Source organism: Phocoena sinus, chromosome 1 (genome assembly GCF_008692025.1).
Source record: "Phocoena sinus isolate mPhoSin1 chromosome 1, mPhoSin1.pri, whole genome shotgun sequence".
Taxonomy (NCBI): Eukaryota; Metazoa; Chordata; class Mammalia; order Artiodactyla; family Phocoenidae; genus Phocoena; species Phocoena sinus.
The window spans coordinates 161,978,279-161,997,189 of NC_045763.1; the positions used below are offsets into that span (position 1 = coordinate 161,978,279).

General features: G+C 46.8%; 1 protein-coding gene across 5 annotated transcripts in view; it reads right to left on the reverse strand.

Moving 5' to 3' along the window:
* Positions 1-5,742, reverse strand: part of COQ8A (coenzyme Q8A) — a 50,685-nt gene extending 44,943 nt beyond the window's left edge. For 2 of the 5 annotated variants that reach the window (XM_032648942.1, XM_032648980.1), the window contains exon 1: positions 5,193-5,340. The gene's annotated coding sequence lies outside the window, so the exon portion shown is untranslated. Of the gene's footprint in view, position 1; positions 102-5,192; positions 5,341-5,507 lie in introns of those variants that run through there. The other 3 variants (XM_032648951.1, XM_032648990.1, XM_032648946.1) reach the window with 3 other exon arrangements.
* Between the last annotated feature and the right edge of the window lie 13,169 nt (positions 5,743-18,911).

The following is an 18,911-nucleotide window of genomic DNA, read 5'->3' on the forward strand; positions in this document are numbered from 1 at the left end:
CCAAATACTGAAAAACCTCCCGTTGACTCTGCTTCTCCTTCAGCCTCATCCCGGCCAAACCTGCCTTCCCTTCTCCCTCAGCACAGGCTGCCCCGACCCCGAGCTCTCCCGCTGTGGCACTCACCACGGCCACCTGATGGCTCCACCCACCTGAGTCAACACCACCCACCTGAGTCAACACCACCCTCCTCAGCCTTTCCCGCGGGTCCCACCCTCTCCCCTGAAATCCTCTGCTGGGTTGCCATGTCTCACCCGGCCCCTCATCTCAACCTCCCTCACCAGCTCCCCTTCCCCCCCTCCACCTCCACAGGAGTCCCCAGGCCTGGTCCCCAGCCCCCATCCTCCCTGCTCTCTACGCTGTCCCCTGGGCTGCTTCAGCCTCCCCACGGGCTGGCAGCTCCCCCAGGACCGTGCATCCCATTCCCAGGCTGGGCAGGCCATCTCAACCACTGGCCCAATTCTAGAACAAATCCAGTTACACACACGCCACGTCTCTCCCTCCAAGTCCCACAGGCACCGATGAAGGGGCACAGGGAACCCGGGGGGCGGGGAGGACGGAACCGTTCTGGACCTTGACTGTGGTAATGGTTACATGACTATATGCATTTGTCAAATGGCACAACCACGCACTAGAAAGTGTGAATTTACTGTATGCAAATTGTACCTTAATAAAAAAGGATAGGAAAAAAGTCCCGGAGGCACCTCAACCCCTTCCCGTCTAAAACTAACATCACCGTCTTCCTGCCGCCAGCCCAGCTCTGCCCCCTCTGTTTTCAGCGGTGACACCACCATCCACCCCAAACAGTCCCCACCCCTCCCTCCACTAGAAATCTCAGCCCAGCGGCCAAGCAGTAACTTATTCTAGAGAGTCCACCTGCACAGATTTATAATCTCTTGAATCTACGCCTTCATTCCACCTCCCCACTACCCACCACCTGGGACTCAGGCTGCCTTCGCTTCTCACAGGCCGCCTCACGGGTCTCCCTCCCCATCCACCCTGACCCCTCAAAGTGACCCATTCCAAGACCCATTCTGCACAGCCTGCCCGCCTGAGTGCCCTCCCCTCTCCTCCCCACAGCAGCGCCCACCTTTGCCCCTCCCTGCTCAGACGTCAGCTTCAGATCCTTCTCTCCCATGGAAACCTGTTCCTCCTTCAGGCCCTAGCTCCTAGACCTCCCAGCACAGGAAGGCGGTTTCCCAGCCCTTTTCCAGCAGAACCAGCACCGCTGCGCCCTGGGTTCCCACAGCAGAGGACTGCACCCGCCCTAGGTCCTGCACGGTCTGCCAGTACCCACAGGTACCCACGTCCACTGTGCACATGCCAGGGCAGGGAGCCACCTCCCTCTCTGTCAGAGCCCACTAGGCTGCAGCTGAGTTGTGGGCGCCCAGGGAACCCTTTCTGGCCTGAACTGAACTGTCAGCTGAAAATTGCCAGGAGCCCTATGCCAAAGCCCTCCTGCCCCCCCGCCACCCCGACCCTACGGAAGCCCAGTGGCAGCAATGCTGCTCAGACTATCCTAAACTCCTAAGGGCAGATCAGACAAGCTGCTTCAACAGGAAATGGGGTGGGGGACTCACCCCACTCTGCTCCCTTGCCCAGCCTCCCACTGCTCCCCTGCCACTCCCTACCCTCCGGCCAGACTGCACTCACCCCTACCAGGCACTCAGCCACCCCAATGCCTCTGCTCGAAGAACCCACTGCCTGGACCAAAAAGAATGGTCCTTGGACTCTTATTGTCATCCTCGGTGAGATAACAGGACTAAGGGCTCAGAAATTTTCACAGCAATTTAGAACCGTCAGAACATTTTTACTGTGTTTTGCAAAAGCGCTGGTCTGCAACAAACTGGGAAAAAATAAAACCTGGCCTTCAGCATAGAGCGTCTGGGAAGCACTGGCCCCTCACCCCTCCAAACTCCTGCCTCTTCCTGCTGAAATCTTTCTCATGCTCAGAGTCCCAGCTAACACGCCTTCTCCTCCCAGAGCCTTGCCGTTTCCACCAGCCAGAAGTGGTCTGATCTAGACCCGGAGCCCTAGATCTGCACACTGAGGCTGTTTAGGTGGTATCTGCACACCCCTTATTACAACTCCCTGAGGTCCGGGAACCAAGGAATTGTTCACTTTTATATTTCCAATGCCACGCTCAAGGCAATCAGTCAATATCTGTTCAACAAGGAGGGAATAACCCACAATTCCAGAGCGGGCTTTTTTTCAGGGCAGGATGTGGAGAAGCACCAACCCTTAGAGCACACAGGGATTTTCCAGGTTTCTAGCAAGTGCAGCCCCTCTCCCTCGGCCCAGATGGAAATGGGATATTTTAAAAAAGCAAGTCGAGGACTCCGGAGACAAGAACTCAGTCACTATTCACTACAACAGAATCTACAATACCCTGAAAGGGCAAGGTGAGTGAAAAACACTCAGCTTTCTCATGAATCCTTCTCTACATGCACAGAGTAAAAATAAAGCACATCCAAGTATGGAGAATAAAAAGAGATTTTCAGGGTCATTTCCAATGTTAGATATTCTGTGGGCCCCTGACCTCAAAGCAAAAGGTCAAGGGCTCAGGAGCCTGTAACCCCACGACAAACATGCTTGTGGACAGACCAGTGGACACCCACTTGGGTCTGAAAAGTGTGGGAAGCAGCCCACCCAGACACATCAGGGTCTGCCTCAGAGTCGGTGGACCCCATCCCCCACATAGGTGCAACTCCTCAAGGAGCAGGGCCCTTGCACTCCCCCTCTCCCACGGCTCTTCTTTCTACTGGCTCTCCCAGGTTCCTGGCTGTTGTTTAGCAAGAATGCTGGAACTATTTCCAGATGCCACTGTCAGATCAAGACAACTCTCTAAATATTCCTGTCTAATTTTGCACACAGCTCTTGTTTCAACTGACAAAGATAATGACTCAGTATCCACGGCTCTTGATGGAAAACTATCGTGCCAAGTTTGGAGCGTCCCAATAATACACTCCTGTAAACTTCTTTTTGAGAAAAGAGAAGTGACCTCCCTGTCCAGATTCTTCTCTATAGGCAAGAAAGGGCACCCAAAAGACACCCTAACTAACCAAGGAATGTTATGGGAAAATCCTGATACATCCCCATAGGATCAATTAACAACAAGAAAAAGAAATTCATGGTAGGGGTTTCAGATGTTTTTCCTTGCCCTGTACAATGATCACCATTCTTCACTTTTCTGCGTCCCCACCAGTTTGGGACTTTGAGGTTTGGGGCATAAATTCTGGGTTACAGTGAAGGCAAAATCTAGACTCAGAAGTAGTGTCTTTCCCCACACAAAAAGAAATGGCTCACTGTCTCTGATGCTTCGATCAACTGTAAAAGAACTGTACATATTGTACACGTGTCCATTCTGCGCTCCTGGGTAGCCTCTCTCCTGGAGGAGTACATGGCACATGTACATACACCCACATATATGTCTGAAACGCAGCCACACACTTACTCCCTGCAGACCCAGGCCTGGCACCCTCCCACATCATAAGACATAAGAGATATCTCAGCAAATCAGTAAGGATGAGCAAAGCATTACCTTGGAAAAGCCGCTTATGGATAACTGAATTGGCCTTTCTGCCAGCATTCAGACAGTATAAATTTGTTTGCTCACTATGTAAAAACTGCCCCATGGTTATTTCATATGCGTATCTCCCACAGTCTTGCAAAGTCCCCAAAGACAGAAACCACAAGTCTCCCACTTCTTTTGTACTCTGGACCCAGCCAGTCACTGCCATGCACCCAGCAAGCACAGCAAATGACCATGGGTTTCTACCTCCTATCTCACTCCTATCCCCCCAGGTGCAGAGTGGGGGACTCCATTAAAGCCCAACCTACAGGGCTTCTATCATTGGTTTAGGACAGAGATGCTACCCTTTACAAAAACCTCTCAGCCAGTCATGGACAGGTCCTAGGGGGCCTCTGGCAGCAATGGAAAGACTCTTTTTAGTTTTACTTCAGTGGTTCTCAACCAAGGCTGCTTTTGTCCTCTAGGAGACATGTGGCAATGTCTGGAGACATTTTTGGTTGTCACAAATAGTGTGTGTGGGGGGGGGGAGGGTTACTAGCATCTAATGGATAGAGGCCAGGGATGTTGCTAAAGGTTGAGAAACGCTGTCTTATGTGACACACACGTAAGTGCTCACACCACCTTAGTTCACTTTTCCTTTGAGTTGCCCAAGGTCAGGCCCCAAATCCTAACCCTGCCTTGTCTGCATTATTTGCAAAGTTGAAAATGCCCAAGTCATCACCAGTCTTAAAGATGCTGCTCCTGAGAACCACCAGCCCCTGCTTTGTTTCTTCTCCGGAGATGGGCCCTCCTGCCAGCATGACCCACCCATGCACAGCATGACAACTGGCAGGCTGGCATCAGGCATGCTCAAATCCTTTGGCAACAAGTTAGACCTGGCAGGCCCAGCTCCTCAGTCTTCTGTCACGCACACCCAAGGTGCAAGTGAGCATGGACAAGTTTTCCAATGGGCTGCAGGCCCTACCCTGGATGAGAGGCTGCACTTAAGTCTCTCACCCTTCGGAGGACTGGCACCTGTCGTCCAAATGGAGAGTTCCAGCATCCAGGCCTGCCCCCGCAGCATTTTCCATCCCACAAGGCACATGGGAGAACTGGCCTGGGTTTGGCAGAGGGGCAGAGACTGGGCAAAGGCACGAGTTTAGGCAATTAAGCCCAAACCATTCACAAGACCCCCGGAGTTTGGAGAAGTAGGAGGAGGGGCCAAAGAAAAGCCAACGGAGGAAAGGACCAAGAAGGGTCCTCTTTCCCAAGTTCACCCAAAACCCCCAACTGTGGAACCCAACAGCTGGCTCGGGTCAAGCGAGTCGAAGTCCTGGCACAAACCTGGGGCCAGGGGCAGTTAGCGCCCCTGAGACAGTGCAAAGGGGTCTAGGCGTGAAGAGAAATATTATCATGAGAAAGCGAGGCAGGAAAGCAGTACTGTCGACCAAGAGACAAGGCACCAGCACGCGGCCCTCGTCCCCTCCCCGAGACAGGTATGGGCTAAGGTGGGCACGGGGGTAGGAGACAGCCGCAGGGCGCCCGGAGCTTGGGGCAAATGAAACTCGCAAACGGGAAGCCGCGCTGTTACTTGAGGATACAAGAAGGGCCCAAGCGGGTGGTGAGCACAGATCTGGCCGCAGTCAGACGGCGCCCAGGGCACGCGGTGGGCGGCAGCCTTACCCGGCTGCAGGAAGCTGGGATCCGCGGTCACCTTCGCGCAGCCTCCGCGCGCTCGCCGTAGCGTAGACACCCGGCATGCACTCCGTATCTGTTTACCAGCTCGCCCTAGCCCAGAGACCCAGCGCCGGGAGCCCCGCCCCGCAGGCCGCTCCCATTGGCTGCGCCGCCACTCCCGCCCCCAGTCCAACGTCGCGCGGCGCGGGGCAGCGTGCACGGCCCGTGCGCTCGACCCGCGGCCAATCGGGACGGAGGGCAGAGAGAGAGGAGCCAATGGGAGGCCGCCCCAGCGCGCGGGCCCCTCCCGTTCTTCCCTACCGGCAGCCCTTTCCTCTAGTTGGGAAGGCTGGGTAAAGGCTGGGCTGCAGGGGTGGGTGGTCGTTGCGGCTGCACCCCGAGAACTAGCCCTTCGGTAGATGAGGCGGCGGGCGCAGCCGCGGTGGCCAGCGGTTGGATGTCACGTCCCGGCCGGTGCTCGCCGGGCCTCCGAGCGGGACTGGAGGGGAGGCAGTGGAAGGAACTGACGTGACTGCAGCGGGCTGGCCCGTGCTCTCCTTTATGTAACGAGGGCCCCCTCCCAGTTCCCACAAAAGACTCCCACAGAAGGTGGAAGCGCTGTGGGCCGGCTGAGTGCGGGCCCGCCTCCGGCGCCCGGCCCCGCCCACATGTCGCGTTTCTCTTCTGGCTACGAGTGTTGGCCCGGTGGGCGCGTCCCAGGCTGGGTCGCCCGAGCAGTGGCCCCGGTGCGTGCGGGGTCGTATACCCCTGTCAGCAAGGCTCCTTGCGGAGGCCCGGCCCTCCTCGGAGTAGCGGGCACAGGCCAGCACGTGGAAGGAGCGGAAGCGGGCTCTGCGGCGGTCGGCCGGCTCGATAAGAAGCGGAAGACAGGGAACTGCCCCCTGAGGAAGTACCTCCTCCCAAACGGAGTGGCCCCAAATCTCGTCAGCCCGAGATATCAGACCTGAGCCCCGGTTGTCTTGACCGTTTCCACTCTCTGGTCTGCAAATCTGTCCAGGGATGTCGGTGGAGAAAAGGGAAATCAGAACAATTTAGTGACTCTTTCACAAAACTAGATACTCAAGCCAAAGGATTGTCCTTTATTCCGAGGTGATTTTGAGGAATTAACATTTTGGAAACTTGTTTACTATTACTACTTAGGAAAATTGACCGTTGTATGCTGATGCCTGCAATGGGGGAGAGAGGGTTGTGATGAAATCCAGACGTGAACCGAGCTTCACCGTTCTTCATGGACGCTGGAGCCCGGCGTCCAGGCCGTCCCGGCCGTGGGACCTGAGTTAAGGCAGCGTGTCACCCGCAGCGCAGAAGCGGAGCGTGCGGGACCGGGGTGGCACAGCTGTGCGCTTCTCTGGCCGGGTCCTCTGCGCTGCCGGGTCTCCTCTGCAGGAACGTTCACATACTCTTACCAGTCCAAATACTGTACACACGCCCCACCCCCAATCATCTCCACATTAAGTACAACGTATATTTTGAGAGAGAATTAAGGAGGTTTTGACAAGTTTCAAGGAACTGCCCCAAGCAGGGTGGGGCTAAGAACTGGGAACTTGCCTTGAGTAGGCAACTGGCTCCCTTTTACCACACAGGAGAGAAAGTTCCAGCCCCCTGGGTTAGGCCTTCAAGGGGTGTCCATTTCTCCCTCCTAAGCTAACTGTTCCCTTAACTGCCTGTGTTCCTCCAACCCCTGCCAGCGTAGTGACCTCTACCACTGCCCATAGGATAATGGAGTCCCCAGTTCATCCCTTCCCATAATGTACAAACTCTACCTGGTGAGACTTCACTGGGAAGAGGGTGTGATTTTCATCAGCTCCAGCTTCTGCCGAAGGGGAGAGAGGATGTGGTGCTTTAGCGAGGAGGGAATTGGGTACTTCTATGCCAGTTCAGTGTCACTCCACCAGCAATGCCAGGGTTAGCTTTTCTCTAAAGTACCTGAAGACCAGCATTACCCAGTACCATAAACATTAGTTTTTCTTCAGAGACCACCAGTCTAGTTTACTGGAGAAATACCCCCCAACTAGTTTTTGCAAGTTGTGAAATATGAAATTATGTGAAATATGAAATTATGACCTCAGCTTTATTGTGCTAAAAACACCCTTCTTTCCTGACCTGACTTTTTTATTGCAAAGATTCCCCCCATTAACCGTCCAACACTGTTGGTGGGAATATAAGTTGGTACAACTATTATGGAGAACAGTATGGAGGTTCCTTAAAAAACTAGAAATAGCACTACCATATGATCCAGCAATCCCGCCCCTGGGCATATGTCTGGAGGAAACCACAATTCAAAAAGATACATGCACCCCAATGTTCATTGCAGTACTGTTTACAATAGCCCGGATGTGGAAGCCACCTAAATATCCATCGACAATGGAATAGATAAAGAAGATGCGGTAAGTATATACAATGGAATATTACTCCACCATTAAAAAAAGAACAAAATAATGCCATTTGCAGCAATAGGGATGGACCTAGAGACTGTCATCCTGAGTGAAGTAAGTCAGATAGAGATAGACAAATATATCGCTTGTATGCGGACTAAAAAAATTGTACAAATGAACTTATTTACAAAACAGAAATAGAGTCACAGATGTAAAAAACAAACATGGTTACCAGGGGGAAAGCAGGGGGAGGGATAAATTGGGAGATTGGGATTGACATACACACACTCCTATATATAAAATAGATAGCTAATAAAGACCTACTGTATAGCACAGGGAACTCTACTCAGTACTCTGTAATAATCTATATGGGAAAAGAATTAAAAAAGAGTGGATATATGTATAAATGACTCACTTTGCTGTACAGCAGAAATTAACACAACATTGTAAATCAACTACACTCCAATAAAATTTTTTTTAAAAAATGATTCCCCCATTACTTCAAGTTAAAGATTCCTTCAAATTTTTTGGTTATGATAATGGCATTGTAGTTAGGTTTTTTTTTAAAGAGTCCTTATGTTTTAGATATACACACTGAATTATTACCAGATGAAATAATAAAATGCATGGGATTAGTTTCCAAATGCTACAGCGCTGGAGGGAAGAATGGGTCATGAGTTGATAACTGTGAAAGTATGATGGACATATATAGTGGGGTTCATATTCTGTTTTTGTTTGTTGTTTGAAATTCTTCATAATAAACTTAAAAAAGAAATCTGGGCCAAAAAAAACCATTTGGAAGATAATACTAATAATAAAGGCAGAGTGAACGACGAGAAAACAACGAATAACAATCGTTACTACTCTTCTAGGTATAAACTCACTACAAAGTAAGAGCAAGGATGAATCTAACTGCAGCTGATAAAAAGACAGCCAGAAAATTCAAAATGAGCAAGAAGATATTTGAAGCATGGATTTATTCACTATGTACCTCACTCCGAGTGTCTGAGTGCCTGAGGTATTATTGATTATATGATACGTCATCTTAATTATCGACTTTCTTTTAAATTTATCTTAAACTTCTAAAAATTTACATTTTTGTGTATCTTTTCTAATGGGCATAATATATTAATACAGTATTATTCAAAACACACACAAATCTGTGTATACATACATGCACATATACGTATATACTTATTCTCCCAATAAGCAAAGATGCCAGTGCCTGGGACGTTTGGGTGAGAAGCAGGATGCTGCAGCAATTCCCCTCTGATCTCAAAATTTCTTCCTTAATAGCAGAGACAGAGAAGGCAATTATCAATTTTCCTCACTCCACTCAGTTATTCCTATCAGCATACAAACCTTTTAACTGTCTCTCACTCTTCATCCCATCTCCATTTCTCTGCTCGCATTTTCAGCAAAGTCATGGAAGAATTGCCTATATCCATTTTCTCCTCCTTTTCTTCCATTCTACTTGAATCAATCTAGTCAGCTTTACCCCCCATCATTCCCATAAACTGCTCACCAGTGATCTCCACGTTGCCAAATCAAGTAGTCAATCCTCAGATCTCATCTTAAACTATCAGCAGCATTTGACCCAGTTGTTCACTCCCTTCTTTTTTCTTAGTGGTTGCCTTGCAGTATAATTAACATAACATTCTAGTTCAAATTAATACTAACTTAATTTCAATAATATACAAAAACTTTGCTCCTATATGGCTCCGTTCTCCCCCCTCTTTTGTGCTGTTATTATTATACAAGTTATATCTCTGTTCATTTTATGCCCATCCCCACATATTTATCATTGTTGCTTTATGTAGTTATTTTTTAAATCAGGCCAAAAAATGAGTTACCAACAAAAATATACCTATGCTGCCTTTTATATTTACCTATATAGTTTCTCTTACCATTTTCTTTATTTCACCATGTGGATTCGAGTTATTGTCCTTTCATCTCAGCCTGAAGGACACACTTTCTTTCTTACAGAGTGTATGTTCTAGTGATGAATGCCCTTGGTTTTGTTTATTTAGGAATGTCTTAATTTCTCCTTTTTTTTTTTTTTTTTTTGCGTACCCGGGCCTCTCACTGTTGTGGCCTCTCCCGTTGCGGAGCACAGGCTCCCGATGCGCAGGCTCAACGGCCATGGCTCACGGGACCAGCCGCTCCGCGGCACGTGGGATCTTCCTGGACTGGGGTACGAACCCGTGTCCGCTGCATCAGCAGGCAGACTCTCAACCACTGCACCACCAGGGAAGCCCCTTCTCCTTCATTTTTAAAGAATAGTTTTGCTAGATATAGAATGTTTCATTGACAGGGGTTTTTTTTCTTCAGTACTTTATATCATGCCACAGATTTCTGCCTTCCGTGTTTCTGATGAGAAGTCAGATGTCAATCCTATTAAGGATCTTCGTGCATGATGAATTGCTTCTTTCTTGATGTTTTCAAGATTCTCTCTGTCTTTGTCTTTTGATAGTTTGATTATCATGTGTCTACTTGTTTCTCCTATCTGAGTTTATTCTATGTAGACTTCAGTGTGCTTCTTAGACATATAGATTAATGTTTTTTTATCAAAATTGGGAAGTTTTCTGCCATTATTTCCTCAAATATTCTTTATGTCTTTTTCCCCCCTCTCTCTTCTCCTTCTAGAACTCCCATTATAGGTATGTTGCTATATTTGATGATATCCCACAGATTTCTGAGGCTGTGTTCATTTTTCTTCATTTTTTCCCTTTCTTTTCTTCAGACTGGATCATCTGAATTGGTTCCTATCTTCAATTTCATTGATTCTTTCTCTGGCCTGCTCAAATCTACTGTTGAGCTCCTCTAGTGAATCTTTCATTTTACTTATTGTATTTTTCAACTCTAGAACTTCTATTTGACTATTTTTTAACAATTTCTATCTTTTTGTTGATATTCCTTATTTGGTGAGACATTATTTGCATCTAAACCCAGGGTTTGTTGTTGCTGCTGCTTATTGTACTATTATTCTTTGTTTGCTTAGTGACTTTTCTGAACTAATTCTGTAAAGTCTGGTTTTGTTGTATGTGGCCACTGAAGTCTCTACTCAGCTTGCTTAGTGGTGAGCTAATGGTAAGACAGAGATTTCCTTAAATGCCTGGAACTAATAAATCATCCAGTCTTTGCTGAGGGACTCTGTGTGCACGCTGGGGCATGATTTCGACACTCAGCCAGGCGGCTGACAACTCTTCCTCAACCTAACTTCCTGCTTGTGCACAGCCCCACAGTCAGAGATGAGATCTTAGTGCCTTCCCTGAGCATATGCCCAGCCCTCCCATGTGTGTGGCCTTCTAGAGTCCCAAGAATATGTTAGATTTTCAAAGTCCCTGTGGATGTCTCATTCCCCAGCTCTCCTTAAGCTTTCTGGTTAGTCTATCGTTTGTCTCAACTGTGATCCACTGCCTCAGGCAGCTGCGAAGTTAAAACACATGTCTGTAAATTTTTTTTTTTTTTTTTGACAGTTGCTTCTTAAGAAAAATGGTTTTGGGTAAGCTTGAGTCAGGTCACATACAGACAGCCTTGCAAGTGGAGTCTTCCAGAGAACCACCAGACAGGTAAAATAATGACAATGCTCTGAGAATTTGGCTTTGAAAAAGTTCCAGTTCCATTATGCTCCCTTGGCCAGGCTGAACCAGGAATGTGGACTGTTATTTTTCAAGCTACCACATAGCTGGAGGTGGGGGGGTGGAGGCAGGGCACAGGTGAGACTAAAGCAAGTTACACCACCACAAAGCTCATTTTTCTTGCTGAGATTCAGCCATTTTTCTTCACTCCCCAGGTTACTGCAAGCCTTTGGTTAGTTTGCAAAGTTCTGAAAAAAAAAGTTGATTCTGAATATTTTTGCCAGTTTTTTCATTGTTTTTGTGGAGGACAGAATTTTCAAATGCCCTTCCTTTGCCATTTTCTCTAATATCACCCCACTCCCTCCTTCTTGAAACAGTTTTTTTAAATTTAGCCCCTGGAACATTATACTCTGCTAGTTATCCTTCTGAGAACCAGCGTTTTCTCCTCAATTTCAATTGTTGGGTCTTCCTCATCTTCCTGACTTCTAAATATTGGAGGACCTCAGGACCCAGTCCTTGTATCCCTTCCCTGTCTGCACCCACTCTCTTAGTGATCTCATCCACTTCCCATAACCTGACAACTTCCAAAGTTTTAACTCTGCCACGAACCTCTCCTGTGAATTCCAGACTCACAAATCCAACAGCCTATAAGGATCTTCACTACGATGTCCACTAGTTATCAAACTCAAAATGTCCAAGACTGAACCCTCGATTTACCACCCATCCCTGCTCCTCCCCTAAGGCTCCCTGCCTCAAATAAGTGGCCTTCATTCACTGCTCAGACCAAAGACCTTGGCATTCCCCTTGACTACTCTGTTTCTTTCATACTTCACATCAAATCCATGAGCAAATTCTTCCACTCTATCTGAAAAATACACCCTGAATCAGCCAATTTTTGCCTCAGCATCACTGCCACCCGAGTTCAAACCAACATCTTCTTTCACCTGAATTATTCTAAATAGCCAATGAACTGATCTTCTGTTTCCACACATCATCTTACAGTGAGCTTTTTTTGTTTGTTTGTTTCTTTGCTTGAAAACAAAAGTCAGATCATGTTATTTCTAAACTCAAACCCCTCTGATGGCTTCTCATCCCACTCAGAATGAAATCCAACATTATTACATTGCTCTTTAAGACCCAGCATAATCTTACCCCCAGGTATCTTTCAGATGTTATTTTCAATTGCCCTCTCCCTCTCTAATTTTATTCCAACCAAAAAAGGCCTCCTTTCAGTATTCGCCTAACATGCCAAGAACTGTCCCATGTCAGACTTTGCACTTACGCTTCCTTCTGCCTGGAACACTCATCCCTCAGACATCCTCATGGCTCACTCCCATGCTTTATGTGGTTCTGTGACAAAATGTCACCTTATTAGGGAATTCTTTCCTGATCATCCTACCAAAATATGACCTATCCTGTTCCTTAACTTGTCTTAAAAGGACTCTTTATTCCCTTATCTTGCTTTATTTTTCTTCCTTGTACTTTTTATCACCTAACATATTTCTATTTACTTGTTTGTTTAATGATCTGTATCCCCCAACTGGAATGTAAGTTCTATGAGAGCAAAATCTTTGTTTCTTTAGTTCACCATTGTATTCCCAGAACCTAGAACAGTTCCTGGCAAATGGTAAGTTTATGGTTAAAAGCATGGACCTTGGACCCAGAATGTCTGGATTAGAAACCCAGCTCTGCTACTTACTAACTGTGTGACCTTGAGGTAGTTACTTAACTTTTCTGTGCCTCAGTTTCCTCCTTTGTAAAATGAGGATAATACTAGTATCTATATGTAATAGGGTTGTTGAGGATTAAATGAATTAATATATGTAAAGTACTTAAGATGGTGCCTATCACATGTATACTTTATATAATTCTAGTTATTATTTTTGCTTAATAAATGAATGATAAACCCAACATTGTAACATGTATTCAGCAAGATACTATATTAATATCCATTTTTCACTAAATTGTTACCATACATACACCTGAAAATGACTTCTAGATTTTGAAATAAAAAAAATTAAATTAAAAAGGACCACATTTCCTGCAATTTCATCTAATTTATTAGCTATGGTGTTTCAAGTACTTTTAGACCATCTTGATATTACTAACCCATAGTAAAAATCAACTAGCTTACTTAATAATTGCATCTTTCATTTCTAAGTCAAAGCTTAGTCTTTATTGATAATACTTAGAAAATTTATATACTGGTTGCAATATTTTCTCTTTAACACTAGGTTCTGAAGTAGAAGAGCTTAATTTTCTAGCTAAGAGGTTGATAAATCATAACTTTCAGACCTGGAGAAAAAATTCTGAGGCACTTTTGTAGAATTATGATTTTCGTGCTCCACATTACCTAGTAGTGTTCAACGTCAGTATTCTTTTTGATTCTGTTAAAGAAAAAAAATTCATGGCACTTGTTAAAGATGGTAAAGCAAGGGGCTTTCCTGGTGGCGCAGTGGTTGAGAGTCCGCCTGCCGATGCAGGGGACGCGGGTTCGTGCCCCGGTCCGGGAAGATCCCACATTCCGCGGAGCGGCTGGGCCCATGAGCCATGGCTGCTGAGCCTGTGCGTCCGGAGGCTGTGCTCCGCGACGGGAGAGGCCACAGCAGTGAGAGACCCGCGTATAGCAAAAAAAAAAAAAAAAAAAAAAAAAAGTAAAGCAGACATTATTCAGGCCCATTGCTATAAGTACAGGGACCACTGCAGTAGGAATTTGCAGCGGGGAGAGAGATTGGGCTCAACTCTGAGTATAACATAGGCAAGTGGGAATTTACAGCCAAGGAGCTGGGTGGGAGGTGAGTGTATGGAAAATAATTAAGAGGAAACATTAGGGGTAAAGGGGATTCTAGCTAAAATAACCTAAAAGGATTCTTGCTGAAGACAGGCCAGGGTGATCAGACAACACCTGGGGGATGTTGGAGATTGAGGATCCTGATCAGATATCCAGCAATCAGATGTGGAGGATGCGGGTTCTTGCTAAACCAACTTAGCTGGGTTCTTGATAAAGCTGGATCTTACAGGGAAATGCACAGATGGGCCTAGGAGAAGGTTCAGGAGCCTAAAGTTTGGTCAAACAAGGAAGCTTGACAGTCAAGCGAAGAATCTTTGTCAATTCCTGGACCGTTTGGCGTATATATTAAACAGCATGTGGCTAAGAATAAAAACAACTCATAACTGTGTGATAGTCAAAACCAGCAGTTCAGGAGGGGCTGTTTCAAAGTGGGAAGATGCCTGAGCAACTGGGTCAGAGCCTGCACGCCTCCTCTCCACAGGCTGCCCAGTGTGAGTGCCCCGCACCACCAGGGCTCTGTTACAGGAAAACAGTTGTTTAATATCTATTTTATCCCTTAAATGTAAGAAAGTAGGAATGAAGACAGATTCCACTACTGTTTTTTTGTGGGTTTTTTTTCAATTTTTATTCATTTATTTTTGGCTGCGTTGGGTCTTCATTGCTGCGCACGGGCTTTCTCTAGTTGCGGCGAGCGGGGTCTACTCTTCATTGCGGTGCGCAGGCTTCTCATTGCGGTGGCTTCTCTTGTCGTGGAGCACGGGCTCTAGGCGCGCAGGCTCAGTAGTTGTGGCACGCGGGCTCAGTAGTTGTGGTGCACGGGCTTAGTTGCTCCGCAGCATGTGGGATCTTCCCGGACCAGGGCTCGAACCCGTGTCCCCTGCATTGGCAGGCGGATTCTTGAGCACTGGGCCACCAGGGAAGCCCTCCACTACTGTTTTAAGTACATGAATTTCCCACGACACCTTCGCAAACCACTGTGTGGGAACACTGCATAGGGTGAGTCCCCTTTCCCTAAAACTTTTTCCTACTTTAAAAAAATTTTGAACATTTTAATAGATTTCGATCTTCCATTAGGTACTACATTCACATGATGATTTTTTTTTTTTTTTGCGGTACGCGGGCCTCTCACTGTTGTGGCCTCTCACTGTTGTGGCCTCTCCCATTGCGGAGCACAGGCTCCGGATGCGTAGGCTCAGCGGCCATGGCTCACGGGCCCAGCCGCTCCGCGGCATGTGGGATCTTCCCGGATCGGGCCACAAACCCGTGTCCCCTGCGTCGGCAGGCGGACTCTCAACCACTGCGCCACCAGGGAAGCCCCCCATTCATATGATTTTTAAACAACTATTCTGAAAAGGTTTGCAGTGAAAATTCTCCCCCTACTCCATGTCTCTCCCACCCACTTCCCAACCCCAATGCCCCCCACACCCCTACACCCTCCCAACTCAAATGCAACCACTGTTCTTAAGTTTTCTGTCTCTTTTCAAAGTTTCTTCATACATATGTAAGCAAATACAAACATACAACCCTATATTTTATACTAACACTCATACTGCACGCTATGTTTTGTTTCTTGATTTAAGATTACGTATAGCTTGAAGCTCTTTCCAAATTAGTATGTAGATAAGTGTCCTCGTTCTTTTTTCAGTATTATGTTATCTGCATGAGCCATAATTTATTTAACCAGTCTCCTGTTGATGGTCATGCAGACTGTTTCAATTCTTTTGCTCTTTCAAATGAAAGCAACAGGAATAATCCTGTTTTCAAAATGTGATTGGTTTGGACCTAAGCAAGGCTGGGTTGGTGCACCAAGAAAGCAGAGCCAGTGCAGAGCCCGCAAGTGCTCTCCCTGTGCTCTGAGACCTGACACCCATGACTCACTGGTTCCAAGATTAGTCACGTACGCCCAAACACCCCATGGTGAAAACAGATCATTTCTGAAGCACCAGGAATGCACCATCACAGGCCGCAATCTGAGGAGGTCGCTGGACTCAGACAACTCCAACCCAACCAGCTAAGGGAATGACTTCAAGGGATTCCCAAGCCTGTTCAACTAAGGCAAGCCTAATGACTGTATTAGCTGACCGCGCAATTATGAGTGATTAAGCACATTACAGAAGAGGCTCAGCTCCCCACAACTGGAAGCATCCCAGCTCAGACCGCTAGCAATGTCGGCTGCTTTCCTCTCTGTTTTCTTAGCCTTTGCAGCACGTGTCTGCCTTCACCGTAGGGTTATGATTTTTCTTTTCCAGATTAACTTCTTTTCAACACACTGTAGCATATGGACATTAGCCAAGTATGCCTAATCATTGGTTTAATTTTTCCACTTTAAAATTGAAATATAGGGAATTCCCTGGCGGTCCAGTGGTTAGGACTCCATGGCGGTCTCACTGCCGTAGGCCCGGGTTCAATCCCTGGTGGGGGAAGAAGATTCCTGCAAGCCACGAGGTGCGGCCAAAAACATAAAATAAAATAAAATTGAAATATAACTTATATGCAGTGAAACGCACAGATCTTAAGTCTATAGTTCATAAGTTTTTACAAATGAATATATCATGTAATTAACACCCCAATTAAAATATAGAACAAATTTCTTCCCTCCAAAAAGTCTTTCATGCCCTTCTTTCCAATCACCCCCTACCTCGCTCCAGGCAACTGTTCTGATTCTAAGTGAATGTTGTTAAGGAGAAATAACTGATTATATGACATGGATTGGGAAAGAGTACCCTCTGAATTGAAAGAGTATGTAATTCATTCTCTTGTCCTTAAATTCTCAAGCATGTGTGGGCAGCCATTCTAGCTGCTGAATATGTGTTTTACTTTGTTCTCCCTCAGACAGTCACTGGATACTTTTTAAAACTTTTTAAAAATTCACTTAAATTTAGGAGTAGTTTCCAGATCTGGGCCCCAAGTTTGTAGACTAGAGCAGCAACAAATATACTGGAAGCTGAGAGCCAGGAGCAGAGCTTAATTGTATGTCAATCTCTTGCACCGCGTCCTTCTGAGCTATCCAGGGTCAGGGTTTAAGAGAGCGAGGCTGTGAAGGAGAGTTTAGAAAAGAGAGGAGAGATGTGCCCCAAACAGAAAGAGCTCCTGCTGCCAGGAACCTCAATCAAGGCAAGTAGGAGGGCTGCAAGGAAAAACACTTCAACCTAAAGGTGAGGACAGACCAAGGGCACACACAAGGCTCCATTTTACCAATGATCAAGGAGGTCGAAAGTCAATGTGAAATTTCAGTATGAGTGTAGGAGTGCCTGGTTCCCTCGAGTGAAATAAGCAATCTCTGGAAGAGACTAGGAGGCGTGAACTTACAAGTCTGGATAGGACAGCTTGTCCTACAGGTAATTAAACTCTGGGTTCTATTTTCTTTCTCTGAGCCAGTGAGAGCGGTGTCAGCTAGTCACCCTGGTCATGGTAAAGCATGTCACATAGTTGTCCCCACCCCAAGAACCCCAGGAGTGTGTGTGTGTATGGTGGGGAAAGGCATGCAGGGAGGGAGTCATAGAAGGGAGGGACGATAGCTGTATTGTTACAGAGCAGGTGTAGCTGAGAAGGAGAAACTGCTGCCTCCTGGTGCCGTGGATCCCAGGGAAGGATAGAGGACAGGCATTCTGCATCCATGAGGAGACCCCAAACTATCTCTTACCGAGAGTCTCTGGGCAGCTGGTGCCTGGGTGGATGGGGGAGCTGTGAATTTAACTGAGAAGCAGAGCTCCGAGATCATGGTCCTGGACCACCGGTGAGGAACGCTATTTGCCAAGCTCAAAGTCACAGGAGTGGAATTGTCTTTCCTGAGGAGCCACAGAGACCTGGGGACTCATATGGCCACTAGACAGACCAGAGACCGGTGGTCCCTGCTTGCATGTGTAAGTCAGACCAACCCCACCCCCTACTTTGAACTGTGTAAGCCTTTGGGTTTGGGGACACATTAAGGAGTGAAGAAGCCCCACGGAGGAGATACTGAACTTCCTGCTAACCAGGCAAAAGGGGAATTAAGACGGTTTTCTTTATGGGAAAAAATAAAAGACAGGCTCACCTTGTACCCTAACTTTGTGGGGCAGCTCATCCTACTTACTCAGGTATCATCTGAACCCCCAGATTTCTTTGTACGGGGGTGACAGGTCCTGCCTAAGCAGTAACTTCTAGAACTTGTGCTCCAACTATTGCCCTTGCCTCCAGGGTCCTCCCTTCCTACCTGTAATCATTAAAATGCTACTCATTCTTTAAGACCTAATTCCAGTGTTACTTGCTACAACCCCTCTGATCACCTCAACCAGAAACAGTCTGTCTCTCTTCTTTACTTTTAGTGTACTTTGTTTTAGCATTTGCATGCCTCACTCAACTTTTCTTTTTATACCTTATAAATTATAAACTGCATATCTTAATACCTCCCACAGTGTCTTGTACCTAGAAAGTAGCCCTTAAATTAAAAAAGTTAAAATTGCTACCAAGGTGTGGTAGACATTGGGAGTGTCTTTCCAACACGTCTTGTCCTCCTCTCCATTGTGTAGTCACCATAATATGAGTGGCACTGACCTCCCCCAATTCCAGGGGTGGTCCCCTATGGTGTAGGCCAATCCCAACGCACCTGCCAAAGTAATAGGTTTTTTTAGCCTGAGCCAGTCAGCGCATAGCACGCCCACAGTGATTGGTCCTGGGGGTGGTCCAATCAGAATGAAGCTAGGACTTACCCTCAGTGGTTAAGGGAAGCAGTAGTCCTTTTCTCCCCAGATTAGTTGTCAAGAAATTTCAACTGAGTTGGTCAGTTCTAACTGAGCTGCTGTTCACAGGCATCTTGTAACCACGAAGAAAGCCAGCCTAAAAAGGAATCTGGTGCACAAATGTGGAAAGGGTAGAGAGAATCAGAGACATGGAGCTGGAGCCCCAATTAAACCATATTAGAAGGCTTCCCTAACTTAACTTTTCAGCCATGTGAACCAATAAATTCTCTTCATGGTTT